Source organism: Canis aureus, chromosome 14 (assembly GCF_053574225.1).
Source record: "Canis aureus isolate CA01 chromosome 14, VMU_Caureus_v.1.0, whole genome shotgun sequence".
Classification (NCBI taxonomy): Eukaryota; Metazoa; Chordata; class Mammalia; order Carnivora; family Canidae; genus Canis; species Canis aureus.
In genome coordinates, this window is record NC_135624.1 from 45,194,230 (window position 1) to 45,216,720 (window position 22,491).

At 37.5% G+C, this 22,491-nt stretch overlaps 1 long non-coding RNA gene and 1 pseudogene across 3 annotated transcripts in view; both read left to right on the plus strand.

Moving 5' to 3' along the window:
• The window catches only part of LOC144283592 (uncharacterized), a 277,411-nt gene that overhangs the window by 722 nt on the left and 254,198 nt on the right, over positions 1-22,491 (plus strand). For 2 of the 3 annotated variants that reach the window (XR_013352145.1, XR_013352147.1), the window contains exon 2: positions 330-2,136. This is a non-coding gene — a long non-coding RNA (uncharacterized LOC144283592). Of the gene's footprint in view, positions 1-329; positions 2,137-18,150; positions 19,100-22,491 lie in introns of those variants that run through there. The other variant, XR_013352148.1, reaches the window with a different exon arrangement.
• On the plus strand, positions 20,096-20,196 carry LOC144283879 (U6 spliceosomal RNA; annotated as a pseudogene).

A 22,491-nucleotide genomic window follows, 5' to 3' on the forward strand; every position in this document is an offset into this window, starting at 1 on the left:
GAGAGAGAGAGAGGCAGAGACACAGGCAGAGGGAGAAGCAGGCTCCATGCAGGGAGCCCAATGCAGGACTCAATCCTGGGTCTCCAGGATCAGGCCCTGGGCTGAAGGCAGCGCTAAGCTGCTGAGCCACCTGGGCTGCCCAATGGCCAGTTTTCAATAAAATATTACCTAATGTGATTTGCAAGTGGATAATAAGGCAAAGTTGGCAGATTGTGTCTGGCTCTCTGTCTCTGTGCTGAATCGGGGCAGGGGGTGCAACAGATTTTAATACCTTTATTTAGCCAGAGGTAGAATGACCTCCTTCCCTCCCACTCTGAACTATGATCCAGGCAGCTTCTGGGAAAATGATCAAAGCAAGAAGGAGCAGCATCTCAGAGAATGGAGGAGTTGGCTTGATCACTTGTTGACCAAAGTTACCTCTCAGGGGAACAGAAATAAAGGGACTGGAAGGAGGGACTTCCCTTAATACCTATCCGTGTTGTCTTGTCTCAATTTCTGTTACATTTACTACAGATTCTCAGGAGGCAGCCACTGGTTGGGAAGGTGGGCAGGAAACAGAGTTTGGAAAGCCAGGAGTTCTTGCCAGAGCTGAAGAGCATGGGTTGGGTGGGTGAGGTCATTATTTAAATCCTTGAAAAGGAAACTAAGAAGCGGAAAAAGGCTGTTTGAGGCCCAGAAAGTGGAGGGGAGGATCTCTCCACTGGGAGCTTAGGCCCAATACTGTCAGGATATCTCTTGTCCTCGGTGGACGCTTAGCATTTTCCAAGTTCCAGACAGTTCTCTTACTATCAGCATAGTAAGAGATGGAGATTATGGGGTGATACGGGCCGAAAAAGCCCTTCTTTCCAGGAGCTGGCCACCTTCCCTTGTGGGGGTGGCTGACAGGAAGGAGCCTGAGGTCTGACTTGGGGATGGAGGTTCAAGTCAAGAGAGAAGGAGGCCATGCAGCGACCATGTTAGGCCCAGAGAGCTCAAAAGAGAACATCTCTTCCATGCCAACTGATCCCATGAATAAATAACATTTGTTAAATAAAGGGGACTAAAAAGCAGCCAGAGGCATCTCCGTATCAGATTCTAACCATCTCAGGGATATGCGCACGGGTGGACGCACACCCATGGAGTGATGGAATAATCCAGGGTTGGCTGTCCCACCCCAGGAGCCTGTGGTTGCCATGGCTGACCTAGCACTATGATGGGGCAAGGAGGGTACTGTTTAGAGAGGACTTCGAGGCTGCTGGTGGTGGTGCCGAGGGCTCTGGCACCAAGATCGGGACTTGCAGATTTTAGATACGGAAGGTTTTTTCAGAAAGCGGTCCAGATGCATACATTTCTCCATGTGTGGTGCATGGAGGTCTTGTTCTTGTCATGGGAAAATTCCATGTCAAACAGCCGGTTAAGGACATGTCCAACTCCAAAAGCATTATGTTTTCAGTACTGTGTGTGGGTGGGCCCCTGTTGCTATGGCAACCTGACCATGTCGGCTGATAGGCCTCTTGTATGGCCACTGCAGACACTGGCCAGTTTTCCATTTGGCTGTTATTGACTCCAACTGGCCTAAGTGGTAATCCTCCCACTGCTCCTCCTCACAGCCTGGAAAAGCCAGTTCATAGTCATGCCCTTCTTCTTAAGGGGGATGAAGTTCTCTAAGGTCCTTGGGTTTCAGCTCCTGGATGTGCCTCCTCCAGACCATGCCATGTGCAGATGTGCTCATCGTGCTGGTCCCGGATCTCTACCCTCACCTGCGGTTTGATGTAGAGCTTCTTGTTTCCGGTTATGATTTCCACCATCTGCTGCAGGGGTGGAGCACGGGGGTGTCCTAGAGCTCCTTGGTCTCCTCATCCCAGAGGATCATCTCCTGCTGCATTTCCTGCTCATGGCATTTCTGGTCAGCAATCTCCTGACTCTTCAGATGCTGTTGGAACTGTTGGTGAGATCCATGATGTACTTGTTCTCAGTGAGTAGCTTGCTCTCCCTGGCCTTGTACTTGGCTCTGAGCAGCTCTGTAGCCTTTCGTTCCTGCTGTGGATCTTCTAGCCTCTTCTCCTCTGCCAGCAGCTTCTGCTTCTCCTCATTCACCCAGATGCAGACATCCCTGATGGACACCTTCTCCTCCTCCAGCCACTCCTGCCTCTGCAGGTAATTTTCCATGTTCTTATCTAAGTCTGACTCCAGGATAGACTGGAGTGGGTGGTTACTGTTGTCGTCCTCCTCTTTGGTCACCCAGGTTTAATCCCTGGTCATTCATGGTGCTCTGCTTGGGCTGATACAGCCTTATTTTTGCTGCTGTTCTTCCCCCAGAGTCACTTTGTCAGCATCCCCTTTTTCTCCAGCTGGGCCATCAGGTGGGTAGTCTCCTCCTGGAATTCCTGTAGCAGTGTGTCCTTGGGATATACTTGGGGCTCTTTCTAGATATCTTTTGTTTGATTGGTAAAATTTGGGGCAGAGAGGCTCCCATAGTAGCCATAGTGTGTCCACCATGATGGGCTTGGCATTTCTTTCCAAAGAGTCTGGATCAGCTAGGTGAGCTTGGAGTCCTGGTGAGTGATATGGGTGCTCCTGTTGCTTACCAGTGGTTATGTTGCCAGGACAGATGTGAGAGGTTGATTTTGGAGACTTCTTTAGGGTTCTCTCCACCACCACCACTCCCACTACTTGTGGACTGTATGGCTGTCTCTTAAGCTATCTTGGGGCCTGCTTTGTTCTGCATCTCATTGCCAGCTGGGCTACCAGTTTGATATTGCCCATATGGATTAGTCCTGACCATCAGAGTCATGCAAACTCCGTGGTGATGTTGAAGATGACATGGGAGTGGGAGCTGACCTCATTCATATGTGTACTGCCCACCACCTGGGTCTGGCTCCCTGGGTATATGGCATTCTAGATTTCCTTGATGTTTTTGGTGATGGAAGTAAAGATGCCTATCTCAGGGTTCTTCTCCAGCTCTGGCCTCTTGCCAGGCTCCTGGGAGAATAGGTCTTGAAACTTCTGGTAGATTTCTATGTAAGAGGCATGAGCCAGGTATATTGGTTCTAGGAATAAGATATGGGTTAAAATAAGATATGTCCACTGAGAATGCACCAGGGGACAGGAGCGACGGTGCCCCCTCAGGGATGACCAGAGACCAGCTGAGGAGCCCTTCCCAACCTGTCACACATGCGCACACACTCTCATCCCCACACCCTCCCCCCCCCCCCCCCTGGCGCTCAAAGGGAAAGGCCTGGAGGACCCAACCGCATGCAATGGGCAATTATTTCTTGGTAGAAGGCAAATGTCCTCTTTTCTTTCTATTGGAATCCTTATTTTATTAAGTAAATATCACCTGTCTGAAACCTTAAGGAACCATTTACTTTATTACCTGACACATTACATTGAGGGAACCCTATCGTGGATAATGAAGATATTTCATTTGGGGGCTTCACATGATCTTTGTTCACTCAGGAATATGGCTTTGAAATAAAAATGATATGTGGATGATTCTTCACAGTTCAGGCTCACCTAGGTCCCCTATTTGGTGTCAGTCTTGCTAGTGCTCATCTAACCATAGGCGGACACCATGTCATTGAAACCCTGAAGCATTATGTCTAGTAGGAATCTCATGGTTTCAACATATAAGTCTGTTTTCTTAGAAGTGGCACCAGCAGCTTCCCCATGGTAGGATGGGGTTTTTCAGGGTCACCTGTCCCAATTGCACATCAGTGATCGAGTTCTGCTCATGAAAAACAGACTCTTTATTCTGGCTGAGGGAGTAGCACTGGGGCACCATATTCAGGGCCTCACTGCTTTTGCGTTTACTGGCCATCTTCTGTTCTGTTATTTCTGCCCCCAGCCCACTCCACAGCTTCTGCTGTCCTGCTGTCCTCTCTAGGTCTGGATCAATGAGGCCTGCCCAGTCCCCAGACACTACTCTTCATTTTGCAAGTAGCCTCCTAGGGTGGGGATGCCTGGAGGTGGCTTTGACATTGCTGTGGTTTGGGCCTCCACAGCTCTCTGGCTCTTGCTTTACCAGCCAGGGAGGGAGAATTAGAATTTCTGGATAGCAGTGAGAACCATGCCTGCTGAAAGACAGTGCTGGAACCTACTCCACGTTGGAGCAGAGAGAGCAGAGAAAGCGCTGCCATAACTCAACTATAGCAGCAGTAAGATAAAGGTAGAGGACAATAGGATGTGGGTAAGCAGGAAAAGCGTTCTCTTCCTCCTCTCAGGATCCATGGCAGGGATTGCTGGTTCTGGACAGACAGAGGTCCCAGCTGCCTTCTTTTTTTTTTTTTTTTTTTTTTTTTTTGATTTTTTTTTTTTTTTCCAGCCACCTTCTTGAGGGCAGAGGCTAACTTAGAGTCCTGTGCCCAAGCTGGGACATCATTTATTGAAGCAGCATGGCTGCTTCCCCACCACTGCCACTGGAGGATGAGAGAGGAAAACAGAAGGAGATGGGCAGAGAGCAGCATGATAGTAAAAGATCCCTAAGATTTTTTTTCATTTATTTATGATAGTCACACAGAGAGAGAGAGAGAGAGAGAGAGGCAGAGACATAGGCAGAGGGAGAAGCAGGCTCCATGCACCGGAAGCCCGACATGGGATTCGATCCCGGGTCTCCAGGATCGCGCCCTGGGCCAAAGGCAGGCGCTAAACCGCTGTGCCACCCAGGGATCCCCTAAAAGATCCCTAAGATTTTTTAAGGAAGTTTAGTGTGCTTCAAGAAAACATAGAAAGACACAACAAAATCACAAAACATACTACACAAACAAAAGAGAAGTTCAGCAGAGATAGAAATTGTAAAGGAACCACCAGATTTCTATACCTGAAGAACACAGGGAATGAACTGAGAAATGCAATAAAAACATTAAGAGTAGAATGGATCAAACAAAAGAAACAATATGTGAATGGAAGATAGGACCTTTGAAATTAGTCAGAGGAAAATAAAAAGAAATAATGAAAAAAAAGTGAAGAAACATGATCTATAGGATACCACCAAAAGAAACAATCTGTGAATTACTAAAATCCCAGAAGAAGAGAGAAAATAGGGTAGAAAGCTCATTTGAAGAAATAATGGCTAAGAACTTCCCAAATCTGGGAAGAGATTTGGATGTTCAATGTCATAAAGCTCTCAGGTCCCCAAATGAACTTGACTTAAATCTTTTCCAAGAAACACTGTAATACAACTATCAAATATTGAAGATGAAGAATCTTAATAGTGCAAGAGAAAAAAACATGTAGCTTAGAAAGTAATCTACATAAGGCTAATCAGCAATTTCTCAGCAGAGATTTTACAGACCAGGAGAAAATGGGATAATGTATTCAAAGTGTGAAAGAAAAACACAAAATAAAACTGCTGACCAGTACTACATCTGGCAAGGTTGAGCTTAAGAAAGCAAAGAATGATAAAGACAAACAGAAGGTGAGGAATTTCATCTGTACTACAGACCTCTCAAAAGAATTACAGAAAGAAGTTCTTCATTCTGAAGTGAAAGGTTGCAAACTAGCAACATAAAAACATCTGAAAGTACACAACATACTGGTAAAGATTAAGTATAGAGTCAAATTCAGTGTACTCTAAACTGTAATGTAGTGACATGTTAACCACTTAAATGTAGTATAAAGGTTAAAGGACAAAATTATTAAAAACAAGTGTAGTTACTAGAATTTGTTAATGAATACACAAAATAAAAAGAGATAAGTTGTGAAAGTCCAAACCATAAAGGGGAGAAAGGGGAGAGTAAAAGGAGAAAGTTTTTGTATGCAATCAAAGTTGAGTTGTTAACATAAAATTATTATGTCTTACATAAGCCTCAGGGTAAGCTTAAAGTAAAAACCTACAGCCAATTCATAAAAGAAAGAGAAAAGAATCAAAGCATACCACCATGGAAATTCATCAGTTCACAAAAAAGGCCAGCAAAAGGGAAGAAATGAACAATAAAATGACAAACTGGAAAACAATAAGTCCTTACTTATCAATAATCACTAAAATGCACACGGGTTGACGTCTCCAGTCAGAAGCCATACTTTGGCTGGGTGGATAAAAAGCAAGACCCAATTATATTGCCTACAAGAGGCTTATTTTAGCTTTAATGTAACATAGGCTGAAAGTAAAGGAATGGAAGAAGATATTCTATGCAAGTGGAAACTAAAAGAAAGCAGTGGTAACTATACTCATATAAGACAAAATTGACTTTAACTCAAAGCTGCCACAAATCACAAAGTTCCTTTTATAATATAATGATAATGGAGTCAATTCATCAAGAGGACGTAACAATCATAATTATGTACTCAAAATAGATCATATATATATATGATCTCTCTCTATATAATCTCTCTCTATATATAATCTCTATATATGTGATCTCTTTATATATAGGTATCTATATAGATCTAGATAGATAGATACATCTATCTATCTAGATCATATATATATAGCAAATATTTGAATATCTGAAGGGAAAGATAGACAAGTATAAAACAACAGTAGAAGACTTCCATACCCCATTCATAACAATGCAAAAATATATTCATCTTACCTGCCTAAGTGTGGAATCAATAAAAAGCCAGACAGAAGATGAGTTCATGGCATTAGTTCTTCAACCAAATGGATTTGCTTGCATTCTATGCATTCTTAAAAATAGAAGAGGGGAAGAGGCTAAAGAGTGCTTGTATAAATGGTCATCTCAATAAATGTTTTTATTTATCATCTCCTATCCTCGGGGTTGAGCATAGGTTTATTAGTCAAGGATTTTTCAAAAAGCCAATGACATATTTGGCCTTCATGTAAGAAGTAAGGGAAATAGAAAATAGGTACTAAGAATAGTAGCACAGTATACAGAAATCACAACTTACCAATAGTAATAAACAACTAAGATATTTGAATGAAGCAGTTACGAAATGGAATCAAGGAAACTCTGCCCCAAAAGTGCTAGACTCACATGTTTGAATAATTGAATTCTATCAAAACCTAATGAAACACATAATTCTATTTCTATTCAAATTCTTGAAAATAGAGAAAGAAGGAAAGTTTTATACTATTTTTATGTAAATCTAGGATATAATTTATAACAAAAACTGACAAATATACAAAAATGATAATTACCAGTACCACACTACTAAAATAAAACATTAGTGACTACAACCCATTGGTATTTTAAGAGAATAACACATCACCAATAAGGTGGGCACATTAAAGAACTGAAAGCAAGGGCTCAATCTAACGACCCTGAATTCATGACCTAAGCCAAAATCAAGAGTCAGACACTCAACTCACTGGGCCTCTCAGGTGTCCCATTTTTTTTTTTTTAATAATTGCTCTACTGATTTGAGGTGTTGCCTTAATTATATCTTGAATTTCTGTATATATTTTCATTCATCTCTATATTTTTTTTATTGTGGCCCACTGATCAGTCTCCTATTTGGTAATTTCACACTTTTAATTTCTGGTTTAATTAAATTTAGATGTATTATGGGCTAGTCCACCTGTTTTGTTTTTCTTTTGAAAAACTCTCCAAGATAGTTGCTTACTCATTTTTTCCCCCATGTGAATGTTAGCATGGTTTGTTTTTTTTTAACTCCCATTTTCTAAAAGTTGATTTTTTTTTTAAGGATTACATTCCTTTCAGAAAATTTATGAGGAGGAGCTGAATCTTTATGATACTCTGTCTTTGCCTGGAAGGTTGCCACAGAAATGCTACATGTCAATTCTCCTCTACTCTCAGTTGTTAAAACAAATACTAGATATACTCTTGAATCTGAAAGACTCTTGTTCAGTGATTCTAGATTGGGTTGTCCTGGTGTGGCACTACACATCTCCTTAAAGTCAATTATGGGGTGCTTGGGGAGACTTTTCTCATTCTCCTTCGATAACAGTATTATCTGGGTGCTATATCCCGAATGTTTCTGTCCCTATAAAATTCACATGTTGAAATCCAAACTCTCAAGGTGAGGGTATGAAGCATGCTCATGGATTGGTAGGAGAAATTTTGTTAAAATGTCTGTACTCCCCAAAGCAACCTACACATTTAATGCAATCCCTATTGAAATACCACCAGCATTTTTCACAGAGCTAGAACAAACAATCCTAAAATTTGTAGAGAACCACAAAAGATCCTGAATAGCCGAAGCAATCCTGAAAAAGAAAGGCAAAGCTGGAGGAATTCTAGTTCCAGACTTCAAGATAGATTACAAAGCTGTAGTGCTCAAAACAGAATGGTACTAGTACCAAAACAGACAGATATCTCTCTATTCAAGAGAATAGACATATTCTCTTCAATGGAAGAGAATAGAAAACTCAGAAATGAACTCATAGCTATATGGTCAATTAATCTTCAACAAAGCAGGAAAAAATAATATGAAAAAGATGGTCTCTTCAACAAATGGTGTTGGGAAGACTGGACAGCAACCTGCAAAAGAATGAAGCTGGACCACTTTATACACCATACACAAAAATCAACTCAAAACACAGGAAACCATAAAAATCCTAGAACAGAATATAGGCAGTGATGTCTTTGACATTGGCGGTAGTAGCTTTTTACTAGATACACCTCCTGAGGCAAGGGAAACAAAAGTAAAAATAAACTATTGGGACTTCATCAAAATAAAAAGCTTCTGCACATTTAAGGAAAAAAAATCAACAAAACTAATGGCAACCTGCAGAATGGGGGAAGATATTTGCAAGTGGTATATCTGATAACGGGTTATTATCCAAAATATTTAAAGAACTTATAAAACTTAACACCCAAACATGAATAATCCAATTAAAAACAGGCAGAAGACACTAATAGACATTTTTCCAAAGAACACACCCAGATCACCAACAGACACATGAAAAGATGCTGAAAATATCTGATTCTCAGGGAAATATAACCTGAAATGATAATGAGATATCACCTCACATCTGTTAGAATGGCAAAAATTAGAAACACAAGAAAAAAAAGGTGTTGGCAAGGATATAGAGAAAGGGGAAGCCCTCTTGCACTGTTTGGTAGGAGTACAAACTAGTGCAGCCACTGTGGAAAACAGTATGGAGGTTCCTCAAAAATTTTAAAATAGAGCTACCCTATGATCCAGTGATTTCACTACTAAGTATTCACCCAAAGGATACAAAAATACTAATTCAAAGGAATGCATGCACCCTGATGTTTACAGCAGCGTTATCTACAATAGCCAGATTATGAAAACATCAAGTGTCCATCAACTGATGGATGGATAAAGTGTATCTTAAAAAATGAAATCTTGCCATTTGCAATGACATTAATGGAGCTAGAGAGTATTATGTCCCATGAAATAAGTCAGAGAAAGACACATATGTTTTCACTCATATGGAATTTAAGAAAAGAAACTAACAAGCAAAGAGGAAAAAAAAGAGGCAGACCAAGAAAAAGACCCTTATTTATAGAGAATAAATTGATAACTACCAGAGGAAAGGTGGGTGAAGGATAAAGAGGTGATGGAAATTAAGGAGTGCACTTGCTGTGATGAGCACTGGAAGTTGTATAGAAGAGTTGAATCACCATATTGTACACCTGAAACTAATACTACATTGCACGTTAACTAACTGGAATTTAAATAAAAACTTAAAAAAATAAAATGTAATAAATAAATATCTTTTTCCATCCCTCAAAAAAAGAAGTGGGGACTTTGGGATATGATTAAGCCATAAGTGGGGAGTCTTGATGAATGAGATTAGTGCCCTTATAAAAGCGGCCCAAAGAGTCCCCTTTCCCCTACACCATGTGAGGTTACAGAGAGAAGATGGCCATCTGTGAAATAGTAAGACAGTCCTCCCCGGGCCCTGAATCTGCTAGTAGCTTCATCTTGGATTTCCAGCTTCCAGAACTGCAAGAAATAAGTTTCTGTTTATTTATAAGCCATCCAATCTGTTACAGCAGCTTAAATGGACAGAGTGTGATGTGTTCTATTCATGGGCAGTGGCATGAACTATGGTAAAGTAAGTGGAAACGCAAAACCACTTTGTGGCCTTAAGGACTAGGACACTGTCGCTTCCACATATATGACATTAGTCAAAGCAAATCATATTCAAGCTAAAAGCAAAGGATGGGTAAGTACATTATGACCACTTTGAGGCGATGGCAGTGGTGTGTATGCAGGAATAATTGAATATGGGATCAAACATGCATATGCCACAGTCTACCCTCTTTCTTTCAATTAGTTATTCATGTCCTTCCCACATGTAAAACACTCCTCTCCATTCCAGGACGGTCATATTTCTTACACAATCATGGCATCAGGATTGAAAGGTAAATTATTGTGATTTACATCAAATCTGAATGTAGTTCTCTTATTCCATAGCCCTATGGAATAAAAAATTATCTGTACAATACATACTATTTATGAAATCGATGTACAGGGGAAGAATACACACACAGTACACACTCCCGTTTTAAAAAGGAACAAAGATTCATAACAGTCATTAGTCTATATTGATTTTAAAACACTGGGCAGAAAAAAAAATAAAACACTGGGCAGATACTGAAACTCTTGGGTACTGGATATTGCTTGAGTAGGCATTTAATTTTAATTCCTCATATTGTTTCCTGTATCCATTTCTTCCCAAGGTTTTTACTTCACATAATGAAAAAGATCTTCTATTTCTATCATCTTACGTGGCCATTTCTGAGGAAAACTTTTGAACACACACCCTTTTTGGTGACTGCCAGCATTGCCAGCCTACCTCCTGCTTGTTGAAATTTTGGGGTTCAGTTTTTCTAGGCGTTTTTGGGGGTCTAGATTGACATTGTTTTGCTCATATAGCCCTGTCTGAAATTTTGTTGGATTTTATGTTTCTGAGGACATCCAATTCTGTACCAAAAACCACAGTTTTGAAAAATGTCTTTCTTCTTGGACTTAATTGTTGGTACTTTAATGATATTAGGGTGTTCTGGGACTTAATCTTTCTTGAAGGCCCATGGTCTCTCATAAAAAAAAAAAAAATGCTTATTCTCCTTGAGCTGATATCTACCCAGAATATGTTCCTCTCAAACTCTGGAGAGGGGCAGAGAGATTAGTGATCAGAGTAAGTCACTAGGACAATCAAAATGTCAGAACTTTACACTCATGATGAAGCCATGAGATGGATTAAGATGTCATAACAGCTGAAGTACCGGTACCAATGAGTACATATCATAATATCCAAAAATATAGTAAATTTTAAGTTTTTTAATTATTTTGAGTCCTTTAGGAATACTTTAAAATTTTACTTTAAAAACCTTTTATGTTTGGGGGGAGTGGTTTATCCCTAGATATTTCAACTTGTTGCTATCTGGCGGGGGGTGCAAAAAGGTGGTTTTATTAAATCATGGGGACAGGACAGAAAGAGCGGCTGCTCTGGGATTGTGAGGAAAAACTGATTACATACTTTAGGGTTGGAGGAAGTAAAGAAAAACAAAGTTCCAAAAGGACTTCCATATGCAACTTGTTGCTATTTTAATGGAGTTTTCATTTGCTTCTACCCAGTAGAAATGAACACTGATTTCCAATATTAATAGACCTTATATTGCCTTTTATACTGCCTTTAAGAATTTCCTCTTTTTGTAGTAATTTCCAGTTTGTTGTCTTGGGTTTTTCGATCATATCTTAGAGGATGCTCTGTGGTGAACATTAATACGAGAGACAAAGATCCTCACACTTTATGCCAATTCTTATTGTTTCAATTACACACTTCTTCCCCAGATATCCTTGATTGCAATATTTTAATTTTGCTTCCTCCATGCTCCTGGCCACATAGTTAAATCATTTTCCAATTTTCATGAAAACAAGCATGATGATTAATTTTATGTCAACTTGACTGGACCACAGGGTGTCCAGATATTTAGTTAAACATTATTCTTCGTGTGTCTGGATGAAATTAATATTTGAATAATTAGACTGAATAAAGCAGATTGGTCTCCTCAATGTGGGTGGGCCTCATCCAATCTAATGAAGGCCGGAATAGAAGAAAAATGTAAAGAATAATTTACTCTCTGCCTGTCTTTATGCATTTATATTGGTCTTTTCCTGACTTTGGACTCATATACAGACTAGAATATATAGCTTTGGCTCTCCTGGCTCTCAGGCCTTTGAACTGGACCTGTCCTTTTCACTATCTTGGATCTGCAGCTTATAACAGCAGGTCTTGAAACTTTTCAGTCTTTATAACCATGTGAGTTAAATCCTTATATCAAATATCTTTATACTTGTATATCACGAGTATATAATGTACACATCACTATGCCTACATATCACAGATGTAAAATTATATGAGGATAGGCTAATGGTGCACCTGTAAAAGGGGACCACAATTATGAATTATACACTAAGCTTTAAACCAAATATTTTCTAATATTGATGCAGATCTAATTTTAAAAATGTTCAGTAATTGAAAGATATAACCATATGCCAAAATCACAGACATTTAAAATTAGAAAATCATATGAAACACTTCCAATTATATAAATATTTAGAAAAAGTAATCAGAATAATTTTGGACATAACCTTTCAGGTACTAAAAAGTACAGGAAAGATAATATTCGTTATGCATGCTACTATATTTAGAGATCGTATCTAGAGAACAAATAGAAAGAATAGTATTAAAATTTACCATTTTCATGGCTGTGCTATGTTCACTGATCACTATGTTCACTGATCATTGGTGGTTCTAGGGCAACTATTTCTGGTGGTGTGTCCTAGATAATGATGTATTGAAATATTCCACCAGTGCTAAATATTAATAAGTATTCAAAGTATATTTTTTTGTCTCAACTAACTGTGTCTGATGTTATGTAGATATCTACCAAGGATTTGTGTGGTTTGGAATTAACTTTTTTTTTTTTCTGGTTTCCCTCAGCATAACGTCTTCTTTTTCTTTTGTTTTTTAATAATATATTTTTTATTGGTGTTCAATTTGCCAACATACAGAATAACACCCAGTGCTCATCCTGTCAAGTGCCCCCTTCAGTGTCCGCCACCCAGTCACTCCCACCACCCCCTCCTCCCCTTCAACCACCCCTAATTCGTTTCCCAGAGTTAGGAGTTGTAATTACCTTATTAATAGTAATAGGCCAGAGTTTAAAAATGAATTTAAAAACCTACTCCACAAGGAGTTCTTGGGTGGCAGATTTGGTTAAGCATCCAACTCTTGGTTTTGGCTCAGGTCCTGATTTCAGGGTCCTGAGATCAAGCCCCCACATTGGACTCTGTGCTCAGTGGGCAACCTGCTGCTTGGGATTCTCTCTCCCTCTCCCCGCTGCCCCTCCTGCTTGTATGCACTCTCTCTCTCTCTCTCACTCTCTCAAATAAAAATCAATCAATCAATCAATCAATCAATCAATCTTTAAACACTTACTCCATGGCATCTAATATAAAGAGTTCAGGACTGAAACCTAAAACTTAAGTGACAGTATTGAAGGATGGCCAGATGAACAGAGAAAGTGTTGTCACTGTTAATAGAAACTGTGAAACCTACTGGAAAAATAATATCTTCCATACAATTATTACTGATTTGTTTAGTGGTTTTCTGATATTTAAGCCCTTCCATTTTGTCCACAAAATTTTATCACTTAGAATTTTGTCCTTGAACAAAATCCATTGAGAACATCTAGAAATCTAAATCAATTAAATTTTAAGTGGTGAGTACCCTATAAATAGAGTTAATAGCATTTAATTTTACATTAGAATCTTACCTTGTAGCTGGAGATATAGGGAGCCCATTCACTGTTACTCAAAAATTTTAAATAAGTTTCAAATTATACATTGAAAAAATTCTATAGCATAGAATTCAAGCTATAAAAATTATCACTACTTAATAGAGATTTCCTTCACGTTATTTGAGAAGTGCGATAGTAGAAATTGCACATCAGAGCAGATGCTTAGTTAATTTATATGTAACTCTGTCTTTCTGGGACTTTTTGTTTTGTTCCAGTTAATTTAGATTACAAAAAAAAAAAAATAAGATTTAAGTTAAAACTTACAAAAAACACATTAAAAAAACAAGAACATTAAAAAACGCAGATTATTACAGAAATTTCCTCTTTTTAAACTTGATTGAATAAAATAAGATTGCTCTAGGTAATTTTTTTTAACTTAAGAAGAGAGAATAAAGAACGTAGATTAAGCGTTACATTTTTGTGTTTTATTAATTTTCTGGGTGAAAATTTATACCAGCCAAGAAAAAAAAGTTTAAGAGCAGGAACTGAAAGTAATAAGATGATTTTAATAAGAGTATTGCCTCAAGTCAAATGAAAAAAAGAAATAATTTCCCTTGATTTGCTTTGAATACTTAGCTGTTTGCAATTCCCATTCATTCATTAATGTCAGATATATTTATTAAAAAAACAATGTATTTTGTTTTCTTCCTAATGTAAGATCCCTAATTAGGAAATAAGAATGCTTATCTTAGCCAAAGGTATCATTTGTATGGATTGGCAGGATGTATGGATATTTTTTGAGTTATACAAACATTTTCTATAATTTTGAACATTATTTTCAAGGCTGATGTAAGAAAATATATTTCTCCCTTCTCTAACTCAAATCACTTAATCATACTTTGAACGTAAATAATAATGGTATATGAGATTTACAGGTAACTCCTTTGTTTTTTTTGTTTTTACATAGATTTACCTTCCAGATAAATGTATACTTATCTTCCAAATAAAATATAATTTAATACTGACTTTATTTTAATTATATGGCTTAATTCAAGAAATATTAATTTTAATTATTAAAAGTGATGTTGGTCATTATGTAACTTTCATAGATATTATACCTTAAATGCATAGGAATAATTAGCAGAATTATTTATGAAAAAGATATTGCCAACCTGTGAACATCAATGAATTAGAGCTAGGATTGATTTATAAATGTTTTTTGGCACCAAATTTGCTTGCCAGATTGTTATTTGTGTTCCAAGCCACAAGCTACTGTCAACCAACATATATGATGTGAAATTAACAGAGCAAATGAACAGACCTACATGGCATAATGTCATGCTATCTTAGAGTATATGTGTACGTTTAATATATAGACCATAAATGTTTTTGTAGGAATGGGCAAGTTATGCTTTCACTTTTGACATTTTTTTAAAAAAGAAAGATGTACTATTTCATACTTTGGGAATTTTCCACTAAATTTGAGCTATCTTGCTGCTATAATTATGCCAACTAGGAGTTTACATATTTTTAGCTATGATGTGATATTTTGAACATCTTCTGACATGGTACACATGCAGATCATCATGAATCCCTTTATTGTTGGGTAATCTCAGAAGGGTGAAAATTCTGGATAAGTATTTTAGAATAACAATATGGGCTTCTTGATAGGTTTTAAAATACCCAGTATAATTATTAGAACCAGGAAAAAAAATTGTATTACTAAACCTATTTTTAAAGAAGATTCAGATGTACTTTCTCTAAATGGCTGGAGTTCAGGGCTATTTGGATTAATATGCATTATACATACTCTTCAGATTAAGCTAAACAGCTTGAGAAATGGATGGCCAATGAACCACTTTATCTGTGCTCTGCAGGTACCTTGAGTAGTTTCCTACCTCCAACATAATTATAATTCCATTTTGATGTAGGCAGTGCTATAGTAGCTAAAATCATTTTCACTTTTTCCCAAAATATCCCACAGGGAAATGCAGGGTAATAAGCCTATTTTAAAACAATATTGTTTTCCTGAATTCAAGCAGTAAAATGTAACCATAATTCAGAAACAGCTCATGTATTTTTCAATAGAAAAAGGGAGAATTACTGCCCATGTTGAGGAACAGGACAAAATTAAATGTAGATGTCATGAGCGTCCCTCAATATTTTGTTAATGAGATTGCTTTGATGATTTTTCTAAATTAAAATCATATATTCAAAAATGTTTGGATTCTTAGACTATGTTTTGATTTGATTCTTTTCTACACATTTAAATGGAATGTAGGGTTGAAGCATTTTGGAAATAGATGGAAAAATGTATCTTGCCATTAATGATTTAGACATTTGAGGGAAATACATGTTCACATGCACTTATATTCATATATGTGTATATACATATGCAGATATTATACATATATTCAAGTTTGATTTGAGTAATTTGGAATTTCTTTTTGTTTTTAAAAGTAGAGTTAGAAATTTCACTATATGTCATCAGAAAGGACCCATAAAGACATCCAGACCAAAATCTGTAAAATTTATGAGTATGTTATATGGCAAAGTATTTTACAGTTGTCATTAAGATTATGGGCCTGAAAGTAGGGAGATTATCTCAGATTATCCCACTGGGTCCAATCTAACCACATAGGCCCTAATGGTGGAGAACCTTCTAAAGTGAGTGAAGTTAGAGGAGGGAGCAGAAGAAGCCAGTGATATTTAAAGCACAAGAGGGGCTTGATGCACCGTTGTTGGAGGGGCAACATGGAATGACAAAGAATGCAGACAACATCTAGGAGCAAAGGCAGTGAGAATGATAGCCAGTGAGAAAGTAGGGACCTCAATTCTACAATAACAAGCAAATGGAATCAGCCAACAACTCGAAAGCCAACAACCAGAGCCTCCATTAGGCAGGTGGCCCTGTCAACACCTTGATTTCAGTTTTACGAAACCCTAGCTTATCCTAACTTCTGACCTACAAAATATGTGAAATAATAAATTTGTGATGTTTTATGCCACTAAATTTGTGTTCATTTGATACTGCAGCAAAAAAAAAAAAAAAAAATCTAACACGCTATGTTTTAACCTGACAGTTGGACAGAGCTATAATTGTATACTAGTCTGCTATATTAGCTGATTTTTATATTAATTACTCACCACTGTAGTAGTACATTTCATGTAATAATACCTGTAGGGATATGGCCCAAGTGGAAAATCATCCATAGTCACTACTGTTTCTACCTTTGTTAGTTCCCACGTGGTAGCTCCTGTTCTGTACCATTACAGAAGGCCACATTTCTATGCCCCCTTGCCTAACTATCTTGATCATGTTCTGGAAAATCTATATATATTTTTTTCAGGATGACTTGGAGACTAACTCTCCCCTCCCCAACAATAATGATTACACAGAAATAAACATAGATAAAGGAATCAGGGAAAAAAAAATTCTTTTTAAATTTTACCTCAAGGACAGTTCAAGTACAGACCATTTGAATTATTCTATTAATAGAGCTTCCAGGCTTAGTCCTTTTAATCTTTTTGCGAATGTGTGTGTTGGATAATACCCGGCTTTGGTTCAGTACATGTGATTTCTACATATGGTAGGATTTCTAGGCCCTAGAATTTGTTTCTCATTTCTATGTTTCCATATGGTCCTTTGATATATATCTGTTGGTAGTGTGGCCATGCAAGGCTTATTATGTTACCTTGCCCTAGAAGAAGAAAATTATTGCCCATCTTCCATCCAAAATTGTAGCTGTTCGATGTAGGTTCGTATTACGTGGCTGCCAATGAAGTGTGCCTTTCAGAGGACTGGTAAAAAGAGAACCAGCTGTGCATTGTGAAACCGGCCCACAGTCTCCAGCCGTGCCTTTAGGCTGTAGTTCAGCTTGCCAGCCTTGACCTTCTAGAAAGTCCTCATCAATGACTAAGCACCATGAAGGTACAAGAATTTACTGTTGTGGTCAGTTCAGGACTCCACTGTAAAGTTGTACTTTGTTGTGAGGCTCTATTTACCCAATATTTCCATCTCTCATCCCTCTTCTTTCAGAGATATAGGACCTGCATTACAGTCTGAAGGCTTTTGTTACCATTCTTTCTCTCTCTGCCATTGGACATTCATAGGCATTATCCCTCGATAAATCTGTATTTCTAACTCCACCTTAGTATCTGCTGCCCAGGGGATTTATCTAACACATAAGGTTAATTTATAGATTTTATTTATTTATTTTTTCCTCTGGGTGGTTTAATGTGACTTTGAAAATACAAGTTTTTTTTTTTTTTAACTATTTTTTTCTCTTTTTAATGTGGCTTAATCTGATCATTTGTAAGATACTGCTATGGCCTATGTTCCCTCAAAATTCATATACTAAAATCTCATCCCCAAGTTGATGGTTTTAGAAGGTAGGAGATGACTAGAACCTATATATATATATATATATATATATATATATATATATATATAGTCCCACAAAGCTCCCTTAATCTTTTTTTTAATGTTTATATTTCTTTTTTTTTCTTTTTTATTTATTTATGACAGTCACACAGAGAGAGAGAGAGAGAGAGAGAGAGGCAGAGACACAGGCAGAGGGAGAAGCAGGCTCCATGCACCGGGAGCCCGACGTGGGATTCGATCCCGGGTCTCCAGGATCGCGCCCTGGGCCAAAGGCAGGCGCCAAACCGCTGCGCCACCCAGAGATCCCTCCCTTACTCCTTATACCATGTGGCAACACAGCAGGAAGGCACTGTGAACCAGAATGTGAGCTCTCACCAGAAACAGAATGTGCTAGCGCTTCGGTCTTGTGCTTCCTAGCCTCCATATCTGTTGTATATAAGCCACCTAGTGTATGGTATCTTGCCTGAACTAAAAGGCATATTTCAGGATTTACTATTTTTTTTTTTTTTTTGGTGGGGGATAAGTTAAAGGTGTAATGATCATCATTAATTTGTGTAAATATATTTTTCTTAGGATTTATATATTTAACACATTCTTACTGAGCACCTATTATAGATTATCGTCTGTCCTGCTAGGATATAGCAATGGACAGTACCAACCGAAACTTTGCTTCTATTGAGTTTATTATATTCTACTGAGTGGAAACTGTAACTTTAAAAATAAATAAAATATATTCTGTTTAGATGCTTTTAGGTAATATGGAGAAAAATAAAGATATAGTTTTGTGTGGGTCCAGAGTGTGTTCTTATCCTCCATAATGTCATAGGGAGTGAATTCAGAGGCTCAGGGATAACCTGAGAGTGGTGCAGTTGTGGTTTAGAATAAAGATGAAAGGCATAATGATATTAGTAATGATGATCACAAAATAATGGCCATGGCGTTGCTAGTGTTGTACAGGGGAGTGATCGTCTAGACAGAAGTTCACAGATTCAGTCATCCAGTATGAGTCTATGCTTTCCATATATTCACATCTTAAAGACTTGATATTACTTTTGTTTGTTCGTGACATTATAATGATGCAGGGCTTTTTAAAACCAATGGTTAAATTTGACGTATGATGAAAAACACAGGTATTATATATTTCTTGTTTAGCTATTATCTGTAGGTCTTTTCATTAAACTGAATTTTTCCAAACTTCTATATTTGTAAAGTTCTAATTCTGAGATGCTTGGCCATTTTTGCAAGTTTTGATCATATTACCATGTGTCCACGTGGCAATATCTAAATGCTTGACAATTTTATTTTGATGGTGCTTCAGAATTTAAGAATTTTGGAGACATACTAAGCCACATTAAACATTCATATTTAATTAAAAAGCAAACATGTGATAACACTAAAACAAAGAAATGGATTCAGTTGCCAGATGGATTAGCATATAAATTCTATGAATTAATAAATTAGCAAACATAGAAAATTCATATTTTACACCTATACTTGGAGCATTTCTTCTGGCACCAGATGTATATTTGGGTTTCATCAATATTAAAATATGTAAAATGCATGTTTATATTGCTTCTACATAAGGTTAAAATCATTACTTCAATTCACATTTGGGCCTAATCATGTTAGTAGCACATGTATCCTAAAAAGCAAAGACCATTTTCTTTTTAAGCATGACTTTTTATCACATCAGTTGTTTTTTTATGATTAATTTCAGAATTCATGTGCATATATTTGCAATAGGTTGGGTCCGTCTTAGACTACTTACTTCATTCTTCTTTGTGTCTGAAGAAAACAATATTGGAGGAATGGCATTACCCAATCTTACTTAACATTTACAATAATTAGGGGAGTATGATGTTGGTAAACGACTAGACAGATCACTGGAATAGAATGGAGAGGCCCAAAATATAACCACATAAATAGAGTCAACTGACATGTGTCAAAAAGACAAAAGCAGCACAATGGAGCAAAGATCATTTCTGCAACAAGTGGCATTGAAAAAATGGGACATTCATATGCAAAAAAATGAATCTGAACACAGACCTTACGCACTTCACAAAAATTAGCTCAAAATGAATCATAGTGGTCACTTTGTCAGAATATACTAAAACTGGAAAGATACAGAGATGATTAACATGGCTTCTGTGCAAGAATGACATGCAAATTTGTGAAGCATTGCACATTTTTGGAAACAACAGATGTTGGTGAGGAGGTGGAGAAAGGGGAGCCCTCTTACACTGTTGGTAGGAAGGTAAACTGGTGCAGCCGCTCTGGAAACCAGTATGGAGGCTCCCCAAGAAGTTAGAAATAGAGCTGCCCTACAACCCAGGGATTACACTACGAGTTATTTATCCAAAGGATAAAAAAATTCTGATTCAAAGTGGCACCTGCACCCCAGTGTTTATAGCATCATTATCAACAATGGCCAAATTACGGAGAGAGCCCAGATGTCCATTGATCGATGAAGGGATAAAGCAGAGATAGTACACACACACACAATAGAATATTACTCAGCCATCAAAAAGAATGAAGTGTTGCCATTTGCAATGATGTGAATGGAGCTAGAGTGTATTATGCTAAGCAAAATAAATCAGAGAAAGACAAATACCATTTGATATTACTCATATGTGGAATTTAAGAAACTAGACAGATGGACCTAGGGAAAACAGAACAGTAAAAGAGAGAAGGAGGCATACCATAAGAGACTCTTAACCATGGAGAACAAACAAAGGGTTGCTGGAGGATGGTGGGCAGGAGGATGGGTTAAATGAGTGATGCATATTAAGGAGGGCACCTGTGATGAGCATGGAGTGTTCTGTGTAAGTGATGAATCACTAAATTCTACTCTTGAAACTAATATTATACTATATGTTTAACTAAAATTTAAATAAAAACTAGAAAGAAAAAAAAAACTAGATTCACACACACACATACACAAATGAATCATAGACCTAAAAATGCAAAGCTATAAAATTCCTAGAAAATAACAGGAGAAAATCCAGATGGCTTTGGGTTTGGGGATGATTTTTATTTATTTAATTTATTTATTTAAACATTTTTTTTATTTGAGTATGGTTATACCCAATGTTACATTAGTTTCAGGTGTAGAACATAGTGATTTAACTTCTCTATGTGTTATGCTCTTTTCACCACTAGTGTAGCCACCTTCTGTCACTATATAGCACTACTATGATGTCACTGCCTATATTCCCAATGCTGTGCCTTTTTTTGACATGATCTATTCATTCCATAACTGGAAGTCTGTATCTCTCACTCCTCTTCACCTATTTTTTCCATTACCCTATTTTTTTCCATCACTCCCCTTCACCTATTTTCTCCATTACCCCACCCACCTCTCCTCTAGCCACCCTCAGTTCTCTGATTCTGCTTTTTGTTTTTTCATTTGATCTTTTAGATTCCACAAATGAATGTGGTATTTGTCTTTCTCAGTCTGACTTATTTCACTTAGTGTAATGCCTTCTGGGTTTATTCATGTTGCCAAAAAGCAAGTGGTCTCAGCCTTTCTTAGGCTGTGTAATATTCCATTACATATATGAATTCCATCATCTATTCATCAGTTTATGGATATTTTGGTTGTTTCTGTATCCTGGCTATTGTAAATAATGTTGCAATAAGCAAAGGGATATATGTATCGTTTTGAATTAATTTTTTCATTTTTTTGACTGAATACCCAGTAGTGGAACTATTGGACCATATGGTAATGGTACTTCTATTTTTAATTTTTTGAGGAACTTCCATTCTGTTTTTCACAGTGACTGCATGAATTTTCAATCCCACTAACAGTGCATAAAGGTTCCTTTTTCTCCATATTCTTGTCAACACTTACTATTTCTTGTCTTTGGATTTTAACTGTTCTAATAGGTGTGAGGTGATATCCCATTATGGTTTGATTTTCATTTCCCTGATGATTAGTGATGTTGAGCATCTTTTCATATCTGTTAGCCGTCTCTATGTCTTTTTTATTACTGTGTTCTAGTCTAGCCTTTTTTTTTCTGTATATTTTTTATTGGAGTTTGATTTGCCAACATACAGTATAACACCCAGTGCTCATCCCATCAAGTGCCCCCCTCAGTGCCTATCACCCAGTCACCCCATCCCCCCACCCACCTCCCCTTTACTACCCCTTGTTCTCTATGTCTTATTTGGAAAAATGCCTCTTCAGGTCCTCTGCCAATATTTTAGTCAGATTATTTGTGGGGTTATTTGGTGTTTAATTGTAGAAGTTCTTTATATATTTGGATAGTAACCCCTTACTGGATATATCATTCGCGAATATCTTCTCCATTCAGTAGATTGGGTTTTTATGATGCTGATGGTTTCCTTTGCTGTGCAGATACTTTTTATATAGTCCCAATAGTTTATTTTCACTTTTATTTGCATTGCCTTAGGAGACATACATAGAAAAATGTTGCTGTAGCCACTGTCACAGAAATCATTGCCTGTGCTTTCTTCCAGGATTTT